The sequence below is a fragment of the Electrophorus electricus genome, unplaced genomic scaffold, assembly GCF_041902795.1.
Source record: "Electrophorus electricus isolate QZ-2024a unplaced genomic scaffold, ASM4190279v1 Scaffold252, whole genome shotgun sequence".
In the NCBI taxonomy this organism is placed as follows: domain Eukaryota; kingdom Metazoa; phylum Chordata; class Actinopteri; order Gymnotiformes; family Gymnotidae; genus Electrophorus; species Electrophorus electricus.
In genome coordinates, this window is record NW_027658532.1 from 1 (window position 1) to 7500 (window position 7500).

Consider the following 7500-nt stretch of genomic DNA (forward strand, 5'->3'; position numbering starts at 1 on the left):
CGGCGGGTCATGGGAATAACGCCGCCGGATCGCGGGTCGGCATAGTTTACGGTCGGAACTACGACGGTATCTGATCGTCTTCGAACCTCCGACTTTCGTTCTTGATTAATGAAAACATTCTTGGCAAATGCTTTCGCTTTCGTCCGTCTTGCGCCGGTCCAAGAATTTCACCTCTAGCGGCGCAATACGAATGCCCCCGGCCGTCCCTCTTAATCATGGCCCTGGTTCAGGAAACCCACAAAATAGAACCGGAGTCCTATTCCATTATTCCTAGCTCAGGTATTCAGGCGAGAAGCGGGCCCGCTTTGAACACTCTAATTTTTTCAAAGTAAACGCTCCGAGCCCCGTCCGGACACCCAGCCAAGGGCATCCGGGGGGCACCGGGAGACAGGGTCTGAGACAGGCGGTGGCACGCCTCGCGGCGGACCGCCAGCCCACTCCCGACATCCAACTACGAGCTTTTTAACTGCAGCAACTTTAATATACGCTATTGGAGCTGGAATTACCGCGGCTGCTGGCACCAGACTTGCCCTCCAATGGGTCCTCACCCATGGGTTTAGGATACGCTCATTCCGATTACAGGGCCTCGAAAGAGACCTGTATCGTTATTTTTCGTCACTACCTCCCCGTGTCGGGAATGGGTAATTTGCGCGCCTGCTGCCTTCCTTGGATGTGGTAGCCGTTTCTCAGGCTCCCTCTCCGGAATCGAACCCTGATTCCCCGTTACCCGTGGTCACCATGGTAGCCGACTATGGTACCATCGAAAGTTGATAGGGCAGACATTCGAATGAGACGTCGCCGCCGCGGAGGGCGCGCGATCGGCCCGAGGTTATCTAGAGTCACCAAAGCGGCCGGGGGGCCCGAGCCCCCCGGATGGGTTTTGGGTCTGATAAATGCACGCATCCCCCGAAGGGTCAGCGCTCGTTTGCATGTATTAGCTCTAGAATTACCACAGTTATCCGAGTAACGTGTGGAGCGATCAAAGGAACCATAACTGATTTAATGAGCCATTCGCAGTTTCACTGTACCGGCCGTGTGCACTTAGACCTGCATGGCTTAATCTTTGAGACAAGCATATGTTACTGGCAGGATCAACCAGGTAGTTTGCACCGTGGTCTGGGATGAACCACGAGTGACATCCGCCTCCCCTTCCGGGGGCTAGGAAGCAGCGGGTTGTAAGTGCGTGCGCCGTCAGGTCCAGACGCCATACAGGGCTACCCAGGACAGCTTCCGCGGCCAGTGTAAACGTGCTCGCGCACCGCCCTCTGGCCTTCGGACGCCGACCTCTCACCTTGATGCAAAGCTGTCCCATCCGGTCATGCCCGCACCGTACCCCGTCCACCTCCTCCGGAGGTGCGGACGGCCGACCTCCAGGTGCTTTCGGCGTTCCCTCTCTTCACGCCGTTTTGATTTTCGTGGGCCGCTGGTGGGGGGACAAGGGAAAGACCTCGTCGAATTCCCTCCCCCCTAGCCTCGCTCAACCTACGTTTCGTGATGTAACCAAGAAGAGTGATTCGTGGGCCCAGGTAGGTTTGAAGAGGAGGCCAACAAAGCAGGGCACTCCCTTCCTCCCAAACCACAGACACCAGTATAGGACAACTGAGTAGACAGACTGGCCGTCTGAGTCTCCCCCAGAGAGTTCTGGGATGGGTTACAAATAACCCCCACCCCCCATCAGAGGCTTGACCCGCTAGAACCAGGGAGGATCTGTCAAAACCGCTCTCCACATCAGAAGTTCTGGATCAGCCGGGGCTGGTCGGCAGACGTCCACCTAAGGCCGTGGCCTAACCCCGTGTGGGGGGATAGCGCTCGCACCCGTACACGTGGACACCCGCTCGTCAAATGGCTGGCTCCTCACTTACCGTAGGGGGAATGGTTTGCCTACCCCTGGCGGGTCTGGTACTCCACTCTACCAAACAAGGAAGCAACACACCAATAGACCCCTGCAACACCGGGCAGCTTTGGGCAGTGTCACTACACTCCTCCTTGTTCTTCACGTTCCTTCCGTGGTGATTTTTTTTTTTTTTTCGTGGCCATTGCCGTGCATGGCTTCCCCATCGCTTTGCATGCTCTCCATTGCCTCGTGCTGCTTCACCATTGGTCTCACCTGGAGACCGAAGCCGCTCTCCCAGTAACCCGATGGTACCTGGCCAGAAAACCCCGTGCCCGATTTCATCTAGGACAAGGGCCAAACCACAGACCGTGCCCGTCCAGGGTCAACCCCTGGTCGGACAGGCCTGGTGGGTCGATACCATGGATGTGGCAGGCCGACGAGAATCCACTGGTACATTTACAAACACGCCCACCCTGGTGGCATGGCTGTACGACCCATCGTCGAAGCACGCTGCGGCGGACTGAGCCATTGGATCCAGTTGCCTGGGCGTACACTCAGCCCAACAGACGCACTCGGGTCGGGGAGAGCAAAGCAGACTGTGTGCCTGGATGTGCCCACTTCCATAGGGGAATCGGCATGATGGTTCACTTAACCCGAGGAGGGCTCCCCTCGCGGGATAAGCACCCCCCTCGGGGGATGGGGGGGGGGGGGGGCATCCAGAGCACACCACTTTCCGGTAGGGGACAGGCGTTTGATCATGTGTCCGAGGGAGAGCTCCCCTTGCCGGCCGAACACCCCTCGGACTCCCCTTGGGCTTCCAGAGAACGCCACTGGATGAATTTAGTGCTTGGACCCCATTGATTCTCTTTGCTCTCCCATATACCCGACGGGACCTATTTGCAAAACCCCGTGCCAACCAGACCTCCAGGAAGGGGGCTGGCGGCTAACCATGCCCAGCAGGGTGCACCCTGGTCGGACACTTTGGGAGGGTCGAGAGCCTGGAAGTGCCACCCGGGGGAGTAATTCTGATTTCCGTTTTAATGCACTCAGGGACAGCCCGAGGACCTCTGTAGTGCACCTGAGGCGGACTGAGCCGTCGGGTCCAGGGGTCTGGAGTTCGGAACCTCCAGGGTTCACCTGGCTGTTCTCTTAGCCCGGCAGGGTGCACCCTGGTCGGACACTTTGGGAGGGTCGAGAGCCTGGATGTGCCACCCCGACGAGTAATGAGTTTTCCCTTCGTATCTCTTCCGGACCAGGTCCGATTCGCACGAAACTCGCTGGGCATGGCCAGGAGCGCCCCCTGCTGCCCACGCCACCGTCCCCGCGCTTCTACTCCCGAGGGCCGAGGAGACAGCGAAGCGTGGGTCGGGTCGCCTGCTTCCAGGGTCTCCCTGGTACTCTCCAGTCTCCCGAGTCCATCGGGTCCGACCTCGTATTTTTAGCCCAGACGGGGAATGAGAAAGGGGCCCCCGACCGCCCGAGGGCGGGCGCTCGCTTCTCAGCCTAGGAACGTCCGATTCCCACGAAACTTTTACGCCAGACGTTCCTGGCAGCGAGCGCGTTCAAAGGTGACCCGCGCTGCTTCTCTCCTCCCAAGGGCCGAAGAGATATTCGTCTTCAAACCCGACCGGCCCTGTGTTTGCCGCCCCGGCGGTTTTAAAAAATCATAGCGTAAAAACGGTGGGTGCGCTTCGCCTGCCGCTTGGACAGCGTTAAACGGCAGCCCCGGCTCTTTCCAAAGGGCCCTCAACCGACTTTCTGCTCCCAAGGAGCCCAGAGATATGAAACCGAAAAATCAAAACCCCGTGCCAACCAGACCTCCAGGAAGGGGGCTGGCGGCTAACCATGCCCGGCAGGGTGCACCCTGGTCGGACGCTTTGGGAGGGTCGAGAGCCTGGATGTGCCACCCCGACGAGTAATGAGTTTTCCCTTCGTATCTCTTCCGGACCAGGTCCGATTCGCACGAAACTCGCTGGGCATGGCCAGGAGCGCCCCCTGCTGCCCAGGCCTGGCTCTGGGCCTGGGCACACTTCATTCACTTTGTACCTTTAAATCATACTACTACTACTACTACTACCACCAGAATTCCAGGGCCAAGAGGTCACACAGTCATACACAGCAAAGTAGCTCTGGGCCTGGGCACACTTCAAGAAGTTTGTCCCTTTATATAAGCCTAGAAATAGACTTCCAGGCCCAAGAGTTCAAACACATTCATGCCCAGCAAAGTAGCTCTGGGCCTGGGCACACTTCAATCACTTTGTGCCTTTAAATCATACTACTACTACCAGACTTCCAGGCCCAAGAGGTCAAACACAGTCATGCCCAGCAAAGTAGCTCTGGGCCTGGGCACACTTCATTCACTTTGTGCCTTTAAATCATACTACTACTACCACCAGAATTCCAGGGCCAAGAGGTCACACAGTCATACACAGCAAAGTAGCTCTGGGCCTGGGCACACTTCAAGAAGTTTGACCCTTTATATAAGCCTAGAAATAGACTTCCAGAGCCAAGAGGTCAAACACAGTCATGCACAGCAAAGTAGCTCTGGGCCTGGGCACACTTCAAGCACTTTGTGCCTTTAAATCATACTACTACTACTACTACTACTACTACTACTACTACTACTACCAGACTTCCAGGCCCAAGAGTTCAAACACATTCATGCCCAGCAAAGTAGCTCTGGGCCTGGGCACACTTCATTCACTTTGTGCCTTTAAATCATACTACTACTACCACCAGACTTCCAGGGCCAAGAGGTCAACCACAGTCATGCACAGCAAAGTAGCTCTGGGCCTGGGCACACTTCAAGATGTTTGACCCTTTATATAAGCCTAGAAATAGACTTCCAGGCCCAAGAGTTCAAACACATTCATGCCCAGCAAAGTAGCTCTGGGCCTGGGCACACTTCAATCACTTTGTGCCTTTAAATCATACTACTACTACCACCAGACTTCCAGGCCCAAGAGGTCAAACACAGTCATGCCCAGCAAAGTAGCTCTGGGCCTGGGCACACTTCAATCACTTTGTGCCTTTAAATCATACTACTACTACCAGACTTCCAGGCCCAAGAGTTCAAACACATTCATGCCCAGCAAAGTAGCTCTGGGCCTGGGCACACTTCAAGATGTTTGACCCTTTATATAAGCCTAGAAATAGACTTCCAGAGCCAAGAGGTCAAACACAGTCATGCCCAGCAAAGTAGCTCTGGGCCTGGGCACACTTCAATCACTTTGTGCCTTTAAATCATACTACTACTACCAGACTTCCAGGCCCAAGAGTTCAAACACATTCATGCCCAGCAAAGTAGCTCTGGGCCTGGGCACACTTCAAGATGTTTGACCCTGTATATAAGCCTAGAAATAGACTTCCAGAGCCAAGAGGTCAAACACAGTCATGCCCAGCAAAGTAGCTCTGGGCCTGGGCACACTTCATTCACTTTGTGCCTTTAAATCATACTACTACTACCAGACTTCCAGGCCCAAGAGTTCAAACACATTCATGCCCAGCAAAGTAGCTCTGGGCCTGGGCACACTTCAATCACTTTGTGCCTTTAAATCATACTACTACTACCAGACTTCCAGGCCCCAGAGGTCAAACACAGTCATGCCCAGCAAAGTAGCTCTGGGCCTGGGCACACTTCAAGAAGTTTGACCCTTTATATAAGCCTAGAAATAGACTTCCAGAGCCAAGAGGTCAAACACAGTCATGCACAGCAAAGTAGCTCTGGGCCTGGGCACACTTCATTCACTTTGTGCCTTTAAATCATACTACTACTACCACCAGACTTCCAGGCCCAAGAGGTCAAACACATTCATGCCCAGCAAAGTAGCTCTGGGCCTGGGCACACTTCAATCACTTTGTGCCTTTAAATCATACTACTACTACCAGACTTCCAGGCCCAAGAGGTCAAACACAGTCATGCCCAGCAAAGTAGCTCTGGGCCTGGGCACACTTCAATCACTTTGTGCCTTTAAATCATACTACTACTACCAGACTTCCAGGCCCAAGAGTTCAAACACATTCATGCCCAGCAAAGTAGCTCTGGGCCTGGGCACACTTCAAGATGTTTGACCCTGTATATAAGCCTAGAAATAGACTTCCAGAGCCAAGAGGTCAAACACAGTCATGCCCAGCAAAGTAGCTCTGGGCCTGGGCACACTTCATTCACTTTGTGCCTTTAAATCATACTACTACTACCAGACTTCCAGGCCCAAGAGTTCAAACACATTCATGCCCAGCAAAGTAGCTCTGGGCCTGGGCACACTTCAATCACTTTGTGCCTTTAAATCATACTACTACTACCAGACTTCCAGGCCCCAGAGGTCAAACACAGTCATGCCCAGCAAAGTAGCTCTGGGCCTGGGCACACTTCAAGAAGTTTGACCCTTTATATAAGCCTAGAAATAGACTTCCAGAGCCAAGAGGTCAAACACAGTCATGCCCAGCAAAGTAGCTCTGGGCCTGGGCACACTTCATTCACTTTGTACCTTTAAATCATACTACTACTACCAGACTTCCAGGCCCAAGACGTCAAACACAGTCATGCCCAGCAAAGTAGCTCTGGGCCTGGGCACACTTCATTCACTTTGTACCTTTAAATCATACTACTACTACTACTACTACTACTACTACTACTACTACTACTACCAGACTTCCAGGCCCAAGAGTTCAAACACATTCATGCCCAGCAAAGTAGCTCTGGGCCTGGGCTCACTTCAATCACTTTGTGCCTTTAAATCATACTACTACTACCAGACTTCCAGGCCCAAGAGTTCAAACACATTCATGCCCAGCAAAGTAGCTCTGGGCCTGGGCACACTTCAAGATGTTTGACCCTTTATATAAGCCTAGAAATAGACTTCCAGGCCCAAGAGGTCAAACACAGTCATGCCCAGCAAAGTAGCTCTGGGCCTGGGCACACTTCATTCACTTTGTACCTTTAAATCATACTACTACTACTACTACTACTACTACTACTACTACTACTACTACTACCAGACTTCCAGGCCCAAGAGGTCAAACACAGTCATGCCCAGCAAAGTAGCTCTGGGCCTGGGCACACTTCATTCACTTTGTGCCTTTAAATCATACTACTACTACCACCAGAATTCCAGGGCCAAGAGGTCACACAGTCATACACAGCAAAGTAGCTCTGGGCCTGGGCACACTTCAAGAAGTTTGACCCTTTATATAAGCCTAGAAATAGACTTCCAGGCCCAAGAGGTCAAACACAGTCATGCCCAGCAAAGTAGCTCTGGGCCTGGGCACACTTCATTCACTTTGTACCTTTAAATCATACTACTACTACTACTACTACTACTACTACTACTACCAGACTTCCAGGCCCAAGAGGTCAAACACAGTCATGCCCAGCAAAGTAGATCTGGGCCTGGGCACACTTCAAGAAGTTTGACCCTTTATATAAGCCTAGAAATAGACTTTCAGGCCCAAGAGGTCAAACACAGTCATGCCCAGCAAAGTAGCTGTGGGCCTGGGCACACTTCATTCACTTTGTACCTTTAAATCATACTACTACTACTACTACTACTACTACTACTACTACTACTACTACTACCAGACTTCCAGGCCCAAGAGTTCAAACACATTCATGCCCAGCAAAGTAGCTCTGGGCCTGGGCACACTTCAAGATGTTTGACCCTTTATAT

The 7500-nt window shown here is 53.0% G+C and overlaps 1 pseudogene; it reads right to left on the bottom strand.

Annotated features, from left to right (window-relative positions):
* Positions 1-1102, bottom strand: LOC145655401 (18S ribosomal RNA; annotated as a pseudogene; the record flags this gene model as incomplete).
* Between the last annotated feature and the right edge of the window lie 6398 nt (positions 1103-7500).